General features: G+C 45.0%; 2 pseudogenes; both read left to right on the top strand.

The window, feature by feature from the left end:
* Positions 1–17,353, top strand: part of LOC141073986 (uncharacterized) — a 74,554-nt pseudogene that overhangs the window by 40,357 nt on the left and 16,844 nt on the right.
* Positions 2,306–4,361, top strand: LOC141073981 (uncharacterized; annotated as a pseudogene).

Genomic DNA, 17,353 nt, shown 5'->3' with positions numbered 1-17,353 from the left:
CTGTCGCCAATGGGTCATACATGCTAGTGAACACATGCAGCCACTGTATGATTGTATCAACACAACACCCTTTCAACTGACTGATACCGCACGAACCTCATTTCAGTATCTAAAGAAGGCCATAATATCAGCCCCAGCATTAGGTATACCCAATTATGACATGCCCTTCCAACTTATGGCTGCTGAAATCAGAGGGCATGCTACTGGCATTCTGACACAGAAACATGACAAAAAGAATAGACCCCTTGCTTACTATTCTGCTAAGCTAGACTCTGTAGCACAAGGAACACCATCCTGTGTTAGAGCAGTTTCTGCAATCGCATTACTACTTGACAAGGTTTCTGATATTGTATTGGACAACCCACTAACTGTCTGTACCACACATGATATATACAGTATCCTGAATCAGGTTTCTGCTAAACATATTTCTATGGCCAGACAACTCAGACTACAATGTGCCTTGCTTATGCCTCCTAATGTTACGTTCACCAAAACTCAGAATCTGAATCTGGCTACACTGTTGCCAATTGCGGATTCTGAAGGGGGGATAGATGAGGTAAATGAGGAACAATTGTCACTTTCTTTTGAACCCCCACACGAAGTTGAACATGAACATGACTGCATAGAACTGATGCAGCAAGAAGTTGTTGGCTTGCCCAATGTCACTGACACACCACTGCTAAATCCAGATTTTGTACTTTTTGTGGATGGCAGCAGATATGCCGATGACACTGGAAAATTCCACACAGGATATGCTGTGGTGTCACCACATGAGATTATTGTAGCAAAGGCACTTCCACCCCATATGTCCGCTCAGGAAGCTGAGCTAACAGCTCTGAATGAAGCATTAAAACTTTCCAAAGGAAAAACAGCAAATATCTACACTGACTCAAGATATGCCTTTGGGATAGCACATGATTTTGGGGTTTTGTGGCGCACAAGGGGTTTCATGACAGCAGCAGGAACACCCATAAATCATGCCACACTGATCAGAGAAATCCTCGAGAATGTGGCCCAGACACAGGAGGTGGCCATTATGAGGGTGCCAGCACACACCAGAAAAGACAACATGGAAGCGAAAGGCAACGAGAAAGCAGACCAGGCGGCAAAGCAAGCTGCTTTGGGAACTCCAGAAAAGGTAAACATAGTGCAACAGGATGCATTGGGTTTGTTTACAGACCTACAAAAGTTCCAAGAAGACTCCGCCCAGACAGACAAGGAAACTTGGGAAAAGATGGGTGCCAAAAAAACGGACGGAATGTGGAAGAAAGATCAGAAGTACTGTTTGCCTAGGGTTTTATATCCGAGGATGGCAGAAGCAGTTCATCTTCCAACTCACATGTCCGCCAATGGAATGACACGCCTAGTCACGAAGGTTTGGATTGCTCCTGGGTTTGGGAAGATGGCGCAGCTACACTGTACCACCTGTCCCATATGCCTAGCACACAATCCCGGACAAGTAGTGAAGACTCCACGGAAACACAGTCCTAGGCCGTTATATCCTTTCCAGAGACTGCAGATTGACTACATTCAACTCCCCAGAAGTGGACCATATGAATATGTTCTGGTGTGTGTTGACATGTTCTCTGGATGGCCAGAAGCCTACCCGGTGAAAACGGCTACAGCTCGAGCCACTGCAAAGAGACTAGTGATGGAGCTAGTACCACGATTCGGTGTACCTGAAACAATTGAATCAGACAGAGGCACACATTTTACTGCTGAGGTAATGCAAAATGTAATGCAAATGATAGGTGTAGAACAAGCATTTCATACACCCTACCACCCACAGAGTTCAGGGAAGGTAGAAAGAATGAACGGGACACTGAAATTGAAAATACAGAAAACCATGGAACAGACCCATAGACCATGGCCAGAATGTCTCCCATTAGCATTATTCTCAGTAAGGTACACACCCACAGGGAAAACTAAACTGTCACCCTTCGAGATATTGTTTGGAAGACCACCGAACACAGGGTTGTACTACCCACAGGTTTTAACACTTAATGTGGATGGTTTGACTAGTTACGTAATCCAGTTACAAAAGCATTTAACTCAAATGCATTCTCTAGTTTTTTCTTCCATTCCAGATCCGGATAGTGTGGAAGGAACTCATTGTCTACAACCTGGTGATTACGTATATGTCAAGAAACACTCCAGAAAGACGCTTGGACCCCGATACCAAGGTCCTTATCAAGTACTCTTGACAACGCCTACTTCTGTTAAGTTAGAAGGACGATCAACCTGGATCCACGCATCACATTGCAAACTAGCCACAGGAGTCAATAAGAATATATAAAAGAGCATAATGCTTTGGTTTTTTGCATTTCCTATAATGACAGTAGCTGCATGGGACAGTTTAAATTCTCCGATGCCATTGAATAATAGGTTTATACAACATCATGAGAAATTACTGAGAGATTGGTTGAATGATACTCAGCCTCCAGCAGATTGCTGGATCTGCACGTACTCACCAGTATCAGCCATGAGTATTCCCTTTCTTGTTATCCCTGTCCCACCCGAAGAGTTATTCGCTTGGACTGACTGTTCTGACACACTCGCTAATAATTCCACAAATAATGTGAAGTTATGGAATATGACTATCGGTATACCTGTTGTGGGATGGGTAGGATATCCCTGGTGGCAAGGTAACCTTTCAGGAAGTAGCACTCACCTTCAATATTTGGCATATAAGGGGGGGGCTTGGGTACCTAGGAATAGGACTCGATTAATCAACTTGGGGCAAGTTCCAACGTACGGCCTACAAGTTAGTTTTAGTGTAACTTCCCACTCTACTGACGCCTTCAAACCAATACTGCTAGAAAGAAGGTTGCATAATACATCCTGGGAGTATTCCAATTTATTTCCCCAGGGCAATAATGACACTTGTTTTAATATTTCAGGTAATATACCTTGCAACGAGTCATCTGGATATGAGAAAGGAACTCCCACCTGTGGAAATCCCGATGTAGGGTATTGTAGCCCTTTAGGACAACTTGGTGTATGCTTCAGAATGTATCTGCGTTCATAGATTTAGTCCATAGACTGGTATTACAACATTCAGCCTTATGGGATTTACCTAGTGACATGTACTGGATATGTGGAGACAATGCATATAAATGGTTGCCAGTAGGGGTAAGAGGTACTTGTACTCTGGGACGTTTGACTCCGGCTACCTTTATCATTCCAAACCGACAATTGGATATGCAGGCAGTACCCAAACATACATTATACAAAAGAGCAGCAGATAATACACCTCGTCCTTCTGGGAGACCACATATAGTGCAGATGAGTGTGGCTAATAAAATTGTTAGTTCTATTTTTATCTATCCTATGATCACGCAAATGTGGGATAAATTGGTCAGGGCTACAGATTATTTAGATGATCAAATCTGGGATATATTGGATATATTTAACACCACTGTTGCTGTCCAGAATCAACTTATTATAGTTACTAACCAACATACCATAGTACTGGATTATTTAACGGCAGCACAGGGTGGCATGTGTCAGGTCGTCGGACCCGCTTGCTGTCATTATATAGATCCCAACAACACTATAAAGTTAAAGCTAAAATTAGAGGATGTTCAAAAACTTAGAGATCAGTATGATAAAGACAATGATCGCAATAAAGATAGTTGGTGGTCAGATACTTTCTCCTTTCTGAATCCAGTCAATTGGTTTAAGGGTATAGGAGGTTGGATAGCCTATTCTATTACGTATTGTTGTTTGTCTCCTTGTATTATATGTATTTTTGAAACTTGTTTTTTGGTGTTTTTCTGTATGTAAGAAAAAATACAGAAACAGATGAGAAAGATAAGTTAATGACAGAACATATACCAAAGTTGATAATTGTTTTCTTTAAGTTTTAGGTTGACATCTCATTTCTGGCATGAAGGAGCGTACTCTTGTGATGACAGACGTGGCCTTAGTAACTGGGGGATGGAGAGGGTAAAAGAAGATACCTGTCTCCCTCGGGCAACCCGTCGGCCTGGGATAGTACCTGGTGAATAGGACACTATCAGCTGTCATTACAGGATCCAGTGTTCCAGATTGTGAAGAATAAAGATGTCAAAGGGGGGAATGATAGGAACTGAAGGAGTTAAATTGAGTTCTGTCTATGTTGCATTTTCTTGTTGAAACTTATCTTTTCTGTTCCCTTGAGAACCGAAACCAGATAACAGATAAATTCCTGTCTCTCAGCCTACATGGCTTTCTCTGTGATTGAAACAAGCTGTGAAATCATTTTTATACTGCGCATGTCTGTAAATACTAAAATTCTTTGCTATAAAAGATGGAAGCCTAACTGATAAGCCAGAGGCGTCTTGGCAGGCATCCCGAGTTGTATCATACAGCTTGTGTCTGTGTAATTCTTCTCGACGGAGCTGATTTAATCAGAGACATATGGTGTCCTACACCCAAGAACATCGGTCCTTCGGGTGAAAGAAGTATCTGAAGGATCCCGACAGCACTTATAGATGAATAGCTTATATAATGAGAGGACACAGAGCAAAGGGTATAAATAGTGAGAGAATAAAGAGCTGACAGCGCATTACATCCCTGGAGTACAGAGAGGAGATATAAAGTGCAGCCAGTGCTATATGGGATATCCCAGGAATACAGCACAGCCCATATAGTGTAAAGGAGGAACCATCCTAACAAGAGATGGAGATTACAGATCCTACAGACGACATGCCGGGAGTGTACAGAGAAAGATGGCAGATTCACCACTATTCCCTATTACGGGCGTTTCACCCCGTCAGCTTCCTCAGAGAGGGTATGGATAAGGCCGGGGTCACACTAACCAACGCAAAATACGGTCAGTATTTTACATGCGTAATACGGATGAATGGCCCCTAAACAGTGCTCCATATGTCATCCGTAATCAAGGTGTGGTCGCGTATTTTGCGCATGTAAGCATCCGTATGTAATCCGTATGGCATCCGTATGGTGAGATTTTCTCGCCGCCTTGCAAAATGGACATATAATGGAGCCCTATGACAGGGTTTCTAACAGAAACCAAAGAATAGATATAGACACATAGAGTGCATATATAGATATATATATAATGTATTCTATGTGTCTATATCTATTCTTTCGTTTCATTATTAAACCTGTCAGTGTGAGTTTACTGTATAGCTACTGTATAGCGCACTGAACTGCCGGCTTTGCTAAAAGACACCGGGTGCGTATTTCTCGCAAGTCACATGTGTGGTCCGTGTGTAATCCGTATTTTTTGCGCACCCATAGACTTGCATTGGCGTACTACGGACGTACTACTAGTACGCTGACAATCGCAGCATGCGATTGGCACGGAGCCTAGAATACGGATGAGAAATATACGGCTGGTGCGAGTGACCCCATAGAGAATCATTTGTCCGTGTCTAATGCGTGCTTTTAGCGCCTCTCACTCGGCCATATTCCTCGCCAGTGTGACCCCGGCCTAAGTGTTTCCAACACACCAAGATCCTGCACTAATCCAGGCAAGGGGAGTAACTCTGGGGTAAAGTGGGGGTGTTCCTAAAGGAATTGGGCCTGTTCCCCGGTCATATCTTCCCCAGTGAAGCAGGAGGATCAGGATGAAAACCTGTTTGTAAAACCAAGATGAATAATGCTGCATAGAGCCATCTGGTAGCGATCAATCAGGTGAAGTGATAATGAGGGGGGTCCGGAAACAAAACAATGCAGGTGAAAAGAGCCAAATGTGACCCCACCAAGTGACCAGTGAGAGTGCAACTGTGCAACGGGTAAGAAAAGAGAATAAAAAGTGATATGGTAAAGATATAAAGAGAAAAGCAGCTTAATAACAGTGATGGATAATAAAATCTATGGGAAGTGTTTGTGGTGAAGTGTATACACTCCTAGAAATGTTTCCTCTACAATATAGAGATATAAATGATCAGTATTAGGAGGTGTAACAAAGAGGAAACTGTTATTTTATAGAGAGAATGTAACGAGCAATAAATGACGGGAATAATCGGGAATGAAATTGTTATTAATAATATAATGAGATCCCAGAACCTGACACTTCCCGGGATATATGGGCAGGGCCGGCGTCAGCACCCGGTGCTGGGCAAATGCCGGGGCCCTGGCAAGACGTGGGGGCCCATTTACGCTGTCTGGGAATCGATACCCGCGTCCGCCGCCACGCCCCCCCATGTACAGTCATGGCCAAAAGTTTAGAGAATGACACAAATATTAATTTTTACAAAGTCTACTGCTTCATTTTTTCTAATGGCAATTTGCATATACTCCAGAATGTTATAAAGAGTGATCAGCTTAACAGCAATTACTTGCAAAGTCAATATTTGCCTAGAAAATTAACTTTATCCCCCAAAACACATTTCAACATCCTTTGCAGCCCTGCCTTAAAAGGACCAGCTAACATCGTTTCAGTGATTGCTCCATTAACACAGGTGTGGGTGTTGATGAGGACAGGGCTGGAGATCAATCTGTCATGATTAAGTAAGAATGACACCACTGGACACTTTAAAAGGAGGCTGGTGCTTGGCATCGTTGTTTCTCTTCTGTTAACCATCGTTATCTCTAAAGAAACACGTGCAGTCATCATTGCACTGCACAAAAATGGCCTAACAGGGAAGAGTATTGCAGCTAGAAAGATTGCACCTCAGTCAACAATCTATCGCATCATCAAGAACTTCAAGGAGAGAGGTTCCCTTGTTGCCAAAAAGGCTCCAAGGCGCCCAAGAAAGACCAGCAAGCGCCAGGACCGTCTCTTAAAAGTGTTTCAGCTGCGGGATCGGGCTACCAGCAGTGCAGAGCTTGCTCAGGAATGGCAGCAGGCACTGTGAGGCGGAGACTCTTGGAGCAAGGCCTGGTCTCAAGGAGGGCAGCAAAGAAGCCACTTCTCTCCAGAAAAAACATCATGGAGAGACTGATATTCTGCAAGAGGTACAGGGAGTGGACTGCTGAGGACTTGGGTAAAGTCATTTTCTCTGATGAATCCCCTTTTCGATTGTTTGGGACATCTGGAAAGCGGCTTATTCGGAGAAGACCAGGTGAGCGCTACCACCAGTCTTGTCTCATGCCAACTGTCAAGCATCCTGAAACCATTCATGTGTGGGGTTGCTTCTCAGCTAAGGGAAAGGGCGCTCTCTCAGTCGTGCCTAAAAACACAGCCATGAATAAAGAATGGTACCAGAATGTCCTCCGAGAGCAACTTCTCCCAACCGTCCAAGAGCAGTTTGGCGATCAACAATGCCTTTTTCAACATGATGGAGCACCTTGCCATAAAGCAAAGGTGATAATTAAATGGCTCAGGGAACAAAACATAGAGATTTTGGGACCATGGCCTGGAAACTCCCCAGATCTTAATCCCATTGAGAACTTGTGGTCAATCATCAAGAGACGGGTGGACAAACAAAAACCTTCAAATTCAGAAAAAATAAAAGCATTGATTTTGCAAGAATGGACTGCTGTCAGTCAGGATTTGATCCAGAAGTTGATTGAGAGCATGCCAGGGAGAATTGCTGAGGTCCTGAAGAAGAAGGGTCAACACTGCGAATATTGACTTGCTGCATTAACTCATTCTGTCAATATAACCTTTTGTTACTCATAATATGATTGCAATTATATTTCTGTATGTGATAAAAACATCTGACAAACACACATAAAAACCAGAGGGCAGTAGATCATGTGAAAATATAATATTTGTGTCATTCTCTAAACTTTTGGCCATGACTGTACTGACCCCATCCTCACCCTGCCAGAGACCCCACCGGCCACCGCAGCCCTGATAAATCCCAGCAATGACAACACTCCTGCTGGGCTTCTTGGCACGCACAGGACCTGCAATGAGGTCACAGGAGGGGAGGAGTCAGGGGTCACATGATCAGGGTCCTCAGTGTGCAGGACTCTGCTGTGCTGGTTGTCATGGTGCTGGATGAGAGGAAGTTTATGTGTGGGGTCAGGAGGGGTTTACAGGGGGGATGTAGCAGAGCTGTGTGTGTATACGAGGTCTGGGGAGCGGACGTGTGGGGAGCAGAGCAGCATGTGTACGAGGTGTACAGAGCCGAGCCACATGTGTACGAGGTGTGGAGATCAGAGCTGTGTGTGTACAAGGTGTACAGAGTGGAGCCATGTGTGTACGAGGTGTGGAGATCAGAGCCGCGTGTGTACAAGGTGTACAGAGAGGAGCCATGTGTGTACGAGGTGTATGGAGCGGAGCCGTGTGTGTACAAGGTGTACAGAGCGGAGCCATGTGTGCACGAGGTGTACGGAGCGGAGCCGTGTGTGTACGAGGTGTACGGAGCGGAGCCGTGTGTGTACGAGGTGTACGGAGCGGAGCCGTGTGTGTACGAGGTGTACGGAGCGGAGCCGTGTGTGTACGAGGTGTGGAGATCAGAGCTGCGTGTGTACGAGGTGTGGAGATCAGAGCTGCGTGTGTACGAGGTGTACAGAGCGGAGCCGTGTGTGTACGAGGTGTACGGAGCGGAGCCGTGTGTTTACGAGGTATATGGAGCGGAGCCGTGTGTACGAGGTGTACGGAGCGGAGCCATATGTGTACGAGGTGTGGGGAGCAGAGCCGCGTGTGTCCGAGGTGTACGGAGCGGAGCCGCGTGTGTCCGAGGTGTACGGAGCGGAGCCCTGTGTGTCCGAGGCGTGGAGAGCAGAGCCGCGTGTTTACGAGATGTACGGAGCAGAGCCGTGTGTGTACGAGGCGTGGGGAGCAGAGCCGCGTGTGTACGAGGCGTGGGGAGCAGAGCCGCGTGTGTACGAGGTGTACGGAGCGGAGCCGCGTGTGTCTGAGGTGTACAGGGCAGAGCCGCATGTGTACGAGATGTGGGGAGCGGAGCCACGTGTGTACGAGGTGTGGGGAGTGGAGCAGCGTGTGTACGGAGAGGAGCCGCATGTGTACGAGGTGTATGGAGCGGAGCCGCGTGTGTACGAGGTGAGCGGAGCAGCATGTGTATGAGGTGTACGGAGCAGAGCAGTATGTGTGGGGAGCGGAGCCGCGTGTGTAAAAGGTGTGGGGAGCGGAGCCGGAAGTGTACTGAGCGGAGCCGTGCGAGGTGTATGGTGGGAAGCATTCAAACCTCTCAACCGTCCCAGGTCCAGCCGGACAGTCCCGATTTTGAGAGAGACTGCCACAGCCGGGAGTTTACTTTTCCCACGGACACAGGAGTACACGGCGGAGCCCCGAGAAGCACTTTAAAACTCGCATGTGACTTTCTACCGGAAGTGTCGTGCTGGAAACTGACCGGAAATTAGGTAATTTTGGGAGGAGATTGTGACGGATCCATGGAGGCACTTCAGGGAATGCTTCAGATCCATCATCGTGTCCTCTGACAGCGTGAACAGCGGGATCGCCTTGGACTCGGGGATGTCGGCCATGTGAGCGGATCATGATCTGTCCTGCATCGGGAGGCTCAGGTGGGCACTACAATGGCAGCCGGGCTGCTATGGTATCTCTATAGAAGCTTTATTTCTCTCTGTTTCTTTCTCTGTTCTTTCTTTCGCTCTCTGTTCTTTCTTTCTGTTCTCTTTCTTTCTTTCGTTCTTTCTTTCTTTCTTTCTCTCTTTCTCCGTTCTTTCTTTCCTCTCTTTCTCTCTCTGTTCTTTCTTTTTCTCTCTCTCTGTTCTTTCTTTCTTTGCCATCTTTCTTTCCCTCTCTATGTTCTTTCTTTCTCCCTCTTTGTTCTTTCTTTCTGTTAGAGAAAGTCCTAATGGAGAGTTGGAAGAGCCGGACCAAACTGCAGACAATCCTCTAAAGCTGAGGTCGAAGTTTATTCAGAGATACACGGCAAAACAGAACAGAAAGTCAGAGAAGTTAAAATATGTGGGCAAAAACAGGAATTCAGACAGGCAGAGATTCGCTAGGAAGTCTGGTGATGATAAGGCCCCGAGCTAGATTGCAGGTGCCTTTTATACATTATGCAAAGAAAGCTGTATACATATTATAGCAAAAGGGCGTATATGGTTACATCATATCTTTTTGGACTAAGGAAGAAGTGGCACAACATTACATCAGTAATTAACTTTTCACCAGACCATATTAAAAACCACATAAATCCAATATTATCTCTAACTACTGTCATTAATCTTATTACTGCTGTTAGACTAAACCCATAAATTCTTACATTTGACAATTGCAGAAGTCTGTTTCCTACTAACACTATCATGAATACACATATTTTCCATATATTTGTTGGTTTTAGTTTCTCATTGCCCTAAGGCTGATCCAATTTACCTGTAGGCACATCTACTAAATTTGTTAATGGGCATGATCTCATTTTACATCCTCCATCTGCTTTCACAGAGTACATCGTATTATTTCTATTGTAAGTCTATAGTCTCAAAATCAATGATCCATTGAGCCATTCTCTGTGAATTAATACCTGAAGCTTTTCCTTTCAGCAAAGTTTTTAAAGTGACATGCAGGGTTTGTAAAATTAAAGGAGCAAATCCCACTATATGTCTCACTTGATTCATAGTCCAGTGCACGCCCAGTAGGTGCTTCATGCACAGAGTGAATCCTTCTTCCACAGGTGTAAGCAACCTAGAGTAGTAACCTAGGGCATACAACTGACTAGACACTTCTGGGCTTTCTTTGGGCCATTTTTGTAGAAGCACAGAAGAAATAGAGACATCACCGGTATGAGTCTGAATGTAAAAAGGCTGGGAAGGGTCAGGGTTAACCAATGCGGCAGCTGCCGTAAGGGCGCACTTTAATCCCTCAAAAGCCTGTAAGGCGGCTCCCTCCACATTGACAGGTGCAAAATCATCATTAACATCTTTCAATAAATCATACAGTGGTTTAGCCAGATAAGCAAAATCTTCAATAAATTCTCTGGAAAAGTTGATAAGACCCAAAAATTTTCTGAGCTCAATGACATTAGTTGGTAGGGGAACAGCCTGAATAGCTTTAACCCTATCATGCATGGGTTTCTTTCCTTCTGCTGAGACAGACACACCCAGAAATTTAACCTCTGATTTCATCAATTGTACTTTATCTAGACTCATTTTGAGTCCTGCATCTTGTAAAGTCTGACAAACATTTCTAAGGGTTTCTGTGTTCACATTCATCGACAGTTTGAATCAATAGATCATCCACATACTGTAAGACTTTGTCTCCGTAACCAAGGGGTTCTAACACTTGAGCCAATGCCTGATGGAAATCCACAGAACTGTGAAATCCCATGAGCAACTGCGTGAACAAGTATTGCACATTCTCGAAAGTGAATGCGAAGTGGAGGGCAGATTCAGGTGTTAGGGGTACTGAGAAAAAGCCATTTGCAATGTCCAAACAAGAAAACACTTTACAATCACTCCGCAGCTGTGACATAACTTCACGGACAGATGCAACAAGGTGAGCTGCTGAAGGAGTGTACTTATTTACAAGTCTCAGGTCTACCACCATTCGAAAACTGCCATCTTCCATTTTTACAGGTAGTATAGGACTTTTACATGGGGAATTACCTTTCACAACAACACCTTGCTTTTCCAACTCACTGACTGCAACCCTTATGTAAGGGATGGCGTCCTCAGGAATACGGTACTGACGCTGGAAAGGTGGCAGTTTTTCACCATCACTTTTAACCTGAGTTTGCATTAACCCACAATCAGTTTTGAGATCCACAATTCAGGGAACCTTTCCTTCAATACATTTTTCAAAGCATCATTGTCAGCCTTTTCAACATTTTCATTAGCACCTAATCCGAAGCTAGCAATGGGTAATTTGTGACTCTCCTCATACTCCTCCACAAGTACAATTACAGAACAGATAGTGGCTTCTTTGTTCCGCCACAAGACTTTGTTACATAAATCAACAATTCCCATTGCTCCCAAAACATCAGTTCCCAAAATAGTGGACCGTAACTGTGGGTTTACCCAAAAAGCGCATCGAAGACCCCTTTGCTTCGATCCCCCTGTGTCCTGAAATCTCAGGTTCACTGGACGACTTTTTACTGCTTGACTACAGGAGCCCTCAAATCCTACCAACGTGGTAGTATTCTCAGGCAGTCCAGGGGGTGACTGCAATTTGTGTCTTGTTGTTGAAACTGAGGCTCCTGTATCGATGAGGATGTCTTCCCACGGCAACCCCTCTATTCTCCTTCTGACATAAGGTCTACCGTCCCTGCCCAGGGAAAGGGGAGCAAGGAGGGTAAGGGGAACAGGGAGAGCACTCCATCAATCAGTGTTACCTGCCGTGGTAAGCCCGAAAAATCCATTATCCCCATCTGGACACGGCTTCCGTCCAACAGCTGCCACCTCCGCCCCAAAGAGATCCTTAGTCAGGGTCCGGTCCTCATGTTCTCGTAGCTCCTTGATCAGGGGAGCGTAGGGACGAGGAGGAGTGACCCCTCCCTGAATAGCATGGACCTCCGGGCGCGGATGAGTGAAAGCCGTTGGGGAAGGAGCAGGAGCAGAAGGCTCCTGTGAGACTGGGTTAACCATTTGAAGACCGTTGTACTGCTGATACTGCCTAGGGTCATTCACTGCTGGATACAGAGGTCTAACTTCGAAAGGTGGTCTAGAGAACTCCCGGAGCTCTCGGGATATAGGCCCTGGCACAAAGTTGGGACAAAAACGTTTAAAGTGTCCCAACTGTCCGCAAAAATAACACAAGGGAGGACCTCTCATGGGATCCCGTGGGGGCTCGGCCGAACAGGACCTGCCCATTCTCGGTACCTGGCCGTACCCCCTGGAACTCCTGGCCTCCTCAAATCAGCAGATACACCCCGAGGTGAATGGTATGCAAAAACATTAGACTCATCACCCTTCACCTCGGATTGCATTGTCCTAACATTAGTTAATAAAGCCTCAACCACGTCTTCAATGGATTCAGCATTTTGCAAAACTCCTGAATTAAAAACTTCTAAGGGAACCTTTTTTACAAATTGTTCCATCATAGCAAATTTATCACCCTGGTCCATAGTGTCTAAGGTCTTATTAAACACCACGCACCAGGCTGCAACCCATTTATCTGCCTCCATCCTGAGATCACTCCCCTTTTTAATTTTAAAAGAATCTAACAATGCCGGAGAGGGCTTTCTCCCCCCTAACTTCTGTGAAATCACAAACTTCATTCTTCCCTGCGGCTCTGTCAGATCACACCCTTCGCCTGCTGGGCTCGAAGATGAGACATGAACTCAGGGTGCACAAAAGACATGAAATAACGGGAAGCATCCTCCCTAGATTTAATTTGGAATTTATCAAGCCATGATTCAAAGCCAAGGACATTACGAAACACTCCCATACTTTCCTCCCAATTAGGCAAATTTTTAATAAATTTAAGATGGACCAGGGACATCTGACCAGGACTCTTTCTCGGGGTAGAGGCAGTGTCGGCGTTAAATTTAAAATCTACCTGTGATGAATCATCCCCTTCCTCTTCGATCAATTCTTTACTTAACTGTGCCTGCATGTGTTGAAGATGTCGGAACAATCTATCCAGTGTATCTGTGTGTTCCATTATCCAGTCTTGTATCATTGATTTCCATTCCGAGATTGTTTCTGGACCAGCCCCGCACTTCTCCACTGCAGACTCCATCTGTGCTATGAGTGCTTTCAAAGGCTCCAACTCAACCCCCTCCCTTTGTGTCTCTCCTGCTTGTCTCAATGTCTCATTCAACTGTTCTAAGCTCTCCCCATACGCTGCCCCTGCCCGGGTGACCTCATATACATACTGTGGTGTAGACTGTTTATCAAGAGCCTGATCAAAGGTTATGACTGTCTTACACAAAGCCGATACCCGGCTGTTACTTTTCCCTAGCGAATTCTTTCAATCTAGTTCCCAGTTCTCTGTGGTAAACCATCGCATACAATTTAGCCACGTGGTTTCCACATTAACCCCCTCCAGCTGGGGTGTTCCAGCATATTTCTCTGCCTGCTTCCGTAACCACTCCACATTTACAGTGGTCTACAAGGATGTTTTACTCTGTTCTAGTATCAGCAAATGCAATTTAAGCAAAGTTAGATACTCACACCTCTCAGATGGAAGACCGCGCTGCAGCTTTTTGACCAGATATCAAAAGAGGTGCAGCCATGATTTCAGCCTCACTCGTTAGCTTGCCAGGCGTCTCCCCACGCCCTTTTAAAGCTTCTTGCTACCGGACACAAAAAAAAATTCTCACGTCCTTGTAGATAGCTTCTTCTTAGTTACTCATCTTTTTATAGTCTTTTTCTTTGTCCGTGTTTTTCTTATAAAAAATCAGGCAGGCGTTCTCGGAGCAATCACGAGAGGTTCTCCTTCAGGCTGACTTCCTTTGATCGGTTTCACGTGTGGCCACACGCGTTTTTTTGTTTTTTTCTTCACTCTTCCAACCTGAAACTCTCATCTGCAACTTTTTCCAAAGGTTCCTCTGGAGGCAGCTCTCCGGAGCCGCTCCTCCTGGCTGGCAATCGCCACTTGTTAGAGAAAGTCCTAATGGAGAGTTGGAAGAGCCGGACCAAACTGCAGACAATCCTCTAAAGCTGAGGTCGAAGTTTATTCAGAGATACACGGCAACACAGAACAGAAAGGCAAAGAAGTTGAAATATGCGGGCAAAAACAGGAATTCAGACGGGCAGAGATTCGCTAGGAAGTCTGGCGATGATAAGGCCCCGAGCTAGATTGCAGGTGCCTTTTATACATTATGCAAACAAAGAAAGCTGTATACATATTATAGCAAAAGGGCGTATATGGTTACATCATATCTTTTTGGACTAAGGAAGAAGTGGCACAACATTACATCAGTAATTAACTTTTCACCAGACCACATTAAAAACCACATAAATCCAATATTATCTCTAACTACTGTCATTAATCTTATTACTGCTCTTAGACTAAACCCATAAATTAATACATTTGACAATTTCAGAAGTCTGTTTCCTACTAACACTATCATGAATTCACATATTCACCATATATTCGTTGGTTTTAGTTTCTCATTGCCCTTAGGCTGATCCAATTTACCTGTAGGCACATCAACTAAATTTGTTAATGGGCATGATCTCATTTTACATCCTCCATCTGCTTTTACAGAGTACATCGTATTATTTCTATTATAAAAGTTGAATATATTCTTTCCTAACTTTCCTAAAATGGCTGCCTAGTCGCTCATGGCTGCTCAGTATATTATAACTGACCATTCTCTTACACTTTCCCCTCTTTGTTCTTTCTTTCTGTTCTTTTTTTCTGGCCATGCTTTCTTTCCCTCTGTTCTTTTTCTTTCTTTCTCTCTAGTCTTTCTTTCCCCTCTTTCTTTCTCTCTCTCTGTTCTTTCTTTCCTCTCCGTCCTCTCTTTTCTTTCGCTCTCTCTGTTCTTTCTTTCTCTCTGTTCTTTCTTTCCCCTCTTTCTTTATTTCTCTTTTTTTCTCTCTGTTCTTTCTTTCTCTTTCTTTCTCTCTACCTCTCTGTGTTCTTTCTTTCCCCTTTCTTTTTTTCTCTCTCTGTTCTTTTTTTCTGTCCACTCTTTCTCTCTCTAATCTTTCTTTATTTCTCTCTCTCTTCCTTTTTTTCTCTCTCTCTGTTCTTCCTTTCTTTCTCCGTGTTCGTACTCTCTTTCTCTGTTCTTTCTTTCCCCTCTTTCTTTCTCTCTGTTCTTTCTTTCTCTTTCTCTCTGTTCATTCTTTCTCTCTCTCTGTTCTTTCTTTCTCTCTGTTCTTCCTTTCTTTCTCATCTTTCCTTTATGCGTACACTACTAAGGCTAGTTTCACACTAGCGTTTATGAGCGCAGAGACGGCCTGCGCACGGCCGCCGCTAAGCCCCGCCCCCTGCCGCGCCTCCGCCGGTAGCTCCGCCTACCGGCGCATGACTCTGCATGCGCCCTGCGTCCCCTATCTTTATCACTGGGGGCGCAGGCCATGCACAATATGCGTTTGGCGGCGCATGCGTCCTTTTGACGGTGCGCCAACCTGTGCCAAACGCAACCTGCTGCAGTTTGGTTGCGCCGGCGCGGAGCTACCGGTGGAGGCACGGCAGGGGGCAGGGCTTAGCGGCAGCCGTGCGCAGGCCGTCGCTGCGCTCATAAACGCTAGTGTGAAACCGGCCTAATCAATAGCCTCCTTCGCATGAACGTGTTTTGCTACAGAGCATGTGTCTGTGTGATCCACATGGAGACAAGTCCGTTTTTTGGCCAGCACCATGGATGCCACACGGCATGAATCATGGTATGTGTTAAAAGGGGGGCCCACTGAGACTCTTTCGCCCGGGGCCCTCAAAAACCTGGAGCCGGCCCTGTATGGGCTTATATTAGAATCCCAATTACCAACTGGAAAGATAAAAACAAAGGAAAAAAGGGGTGGAACAAAAAACAAGCCCCAAACACCTCATAACCCACAATGTAAGGTCAGAAAAATACCGGAAAATATAAGTTTCTCTTCACACTGCAATATTAGTCACATGTGATCTGTGTCTCTCCCAGAAGAAAAGTCATCACAGCGTCATTCCCCGTAATAACCGTATAGAGGAGGAAATGATCGCGGAGAGAGCGTCCATTGTTAGAATAGTGGGGAGACACAGATGGGATCCAATGCTCCTGACTGTCCGGATGTCTAGAGGATCGTCACCATCGGAGAGTAAAGTGCAGATCGGCGATCTTGTGACCGTTGTATTATGGGGAGATAAGAAACAAATAAGACACATTGAGATCAGAGAAAACTGTTCTATGTAATAAAGAGTGTAGAGAACGAATTCCACCAAACCCCCTATAGGAAAGGGGAGAAGCTGAGAACGTCATCTACACCATTGGGATGTCAGGGATTTAATTGCCGGATCCATTTACTTTCTAATTGTGTCCATTAGTGATGGGCGTACCCCCCCGATGACCGATATCGGTGGGTTCTCCTGAGTTTTTTTGTAAAGTTTGATCTCGGGGCCGGAGATGACGTGAACTTGTGTCCGAACCCCGAGCTTGGACTTTATAGATATGGGATGGGGAGGGCTGTAAAACAAAGAATAAAATTAATAATAAACATTATAATTATACTTACTGGTCCAGCGACGCGTCATCCCATCTCCCTGTATCCCAACCGCATCTACTTCCGGGGCCGCTCAATAACTTCCGGCTTATTCACTCCACTGCTCAGCAATTTTTGGCCGGCGTTGGTAGTGTTCGTGCGGTGATGTCAGGGTTCACCCCAGTTCATGGGCTGAGCACCCAATTTAAGTGATCAAACAATAATTTAATGTCCACAATCGTAGTAAACAAAACGTTTCATTCTTACATCAGTTACAGATTAAAGAACACTTATATTAGGTCAGGTGGACTAATATATTTGGTTGAAGATCACTAGATCTAATGATCTTCAACCAAATATATTGGTTTATTTACTCAAGCTAAATGTCAATCTCCTCTCCATATTGGGGCAAGCTATACAGTTACAAGGAAAAAATCCCTTTTATTACCCTTTG

The sequence above is a fragment of the Dendrobates tinctorius genome, unplaced genomic scaffold (genome assembly GCF_039654945.1).
Source record: "Dendrobates tinctorius isolate UK_male_01 unplaced genomic scaffold, ASM3965494v1 ptg000321l, whole genome shotgun sequence".
In the NCBI taxonomy this organism is placed as follows: domain Eukaryota; kingdom Metazoa; phylum Chordata; class Amphibia; order Anura; family Dendrobatidae; genus Dendrobates; species Dendrobates tinctorius.
This window is presented reverse-complemented; position numbering and strand designations above follow the sequence as displayed.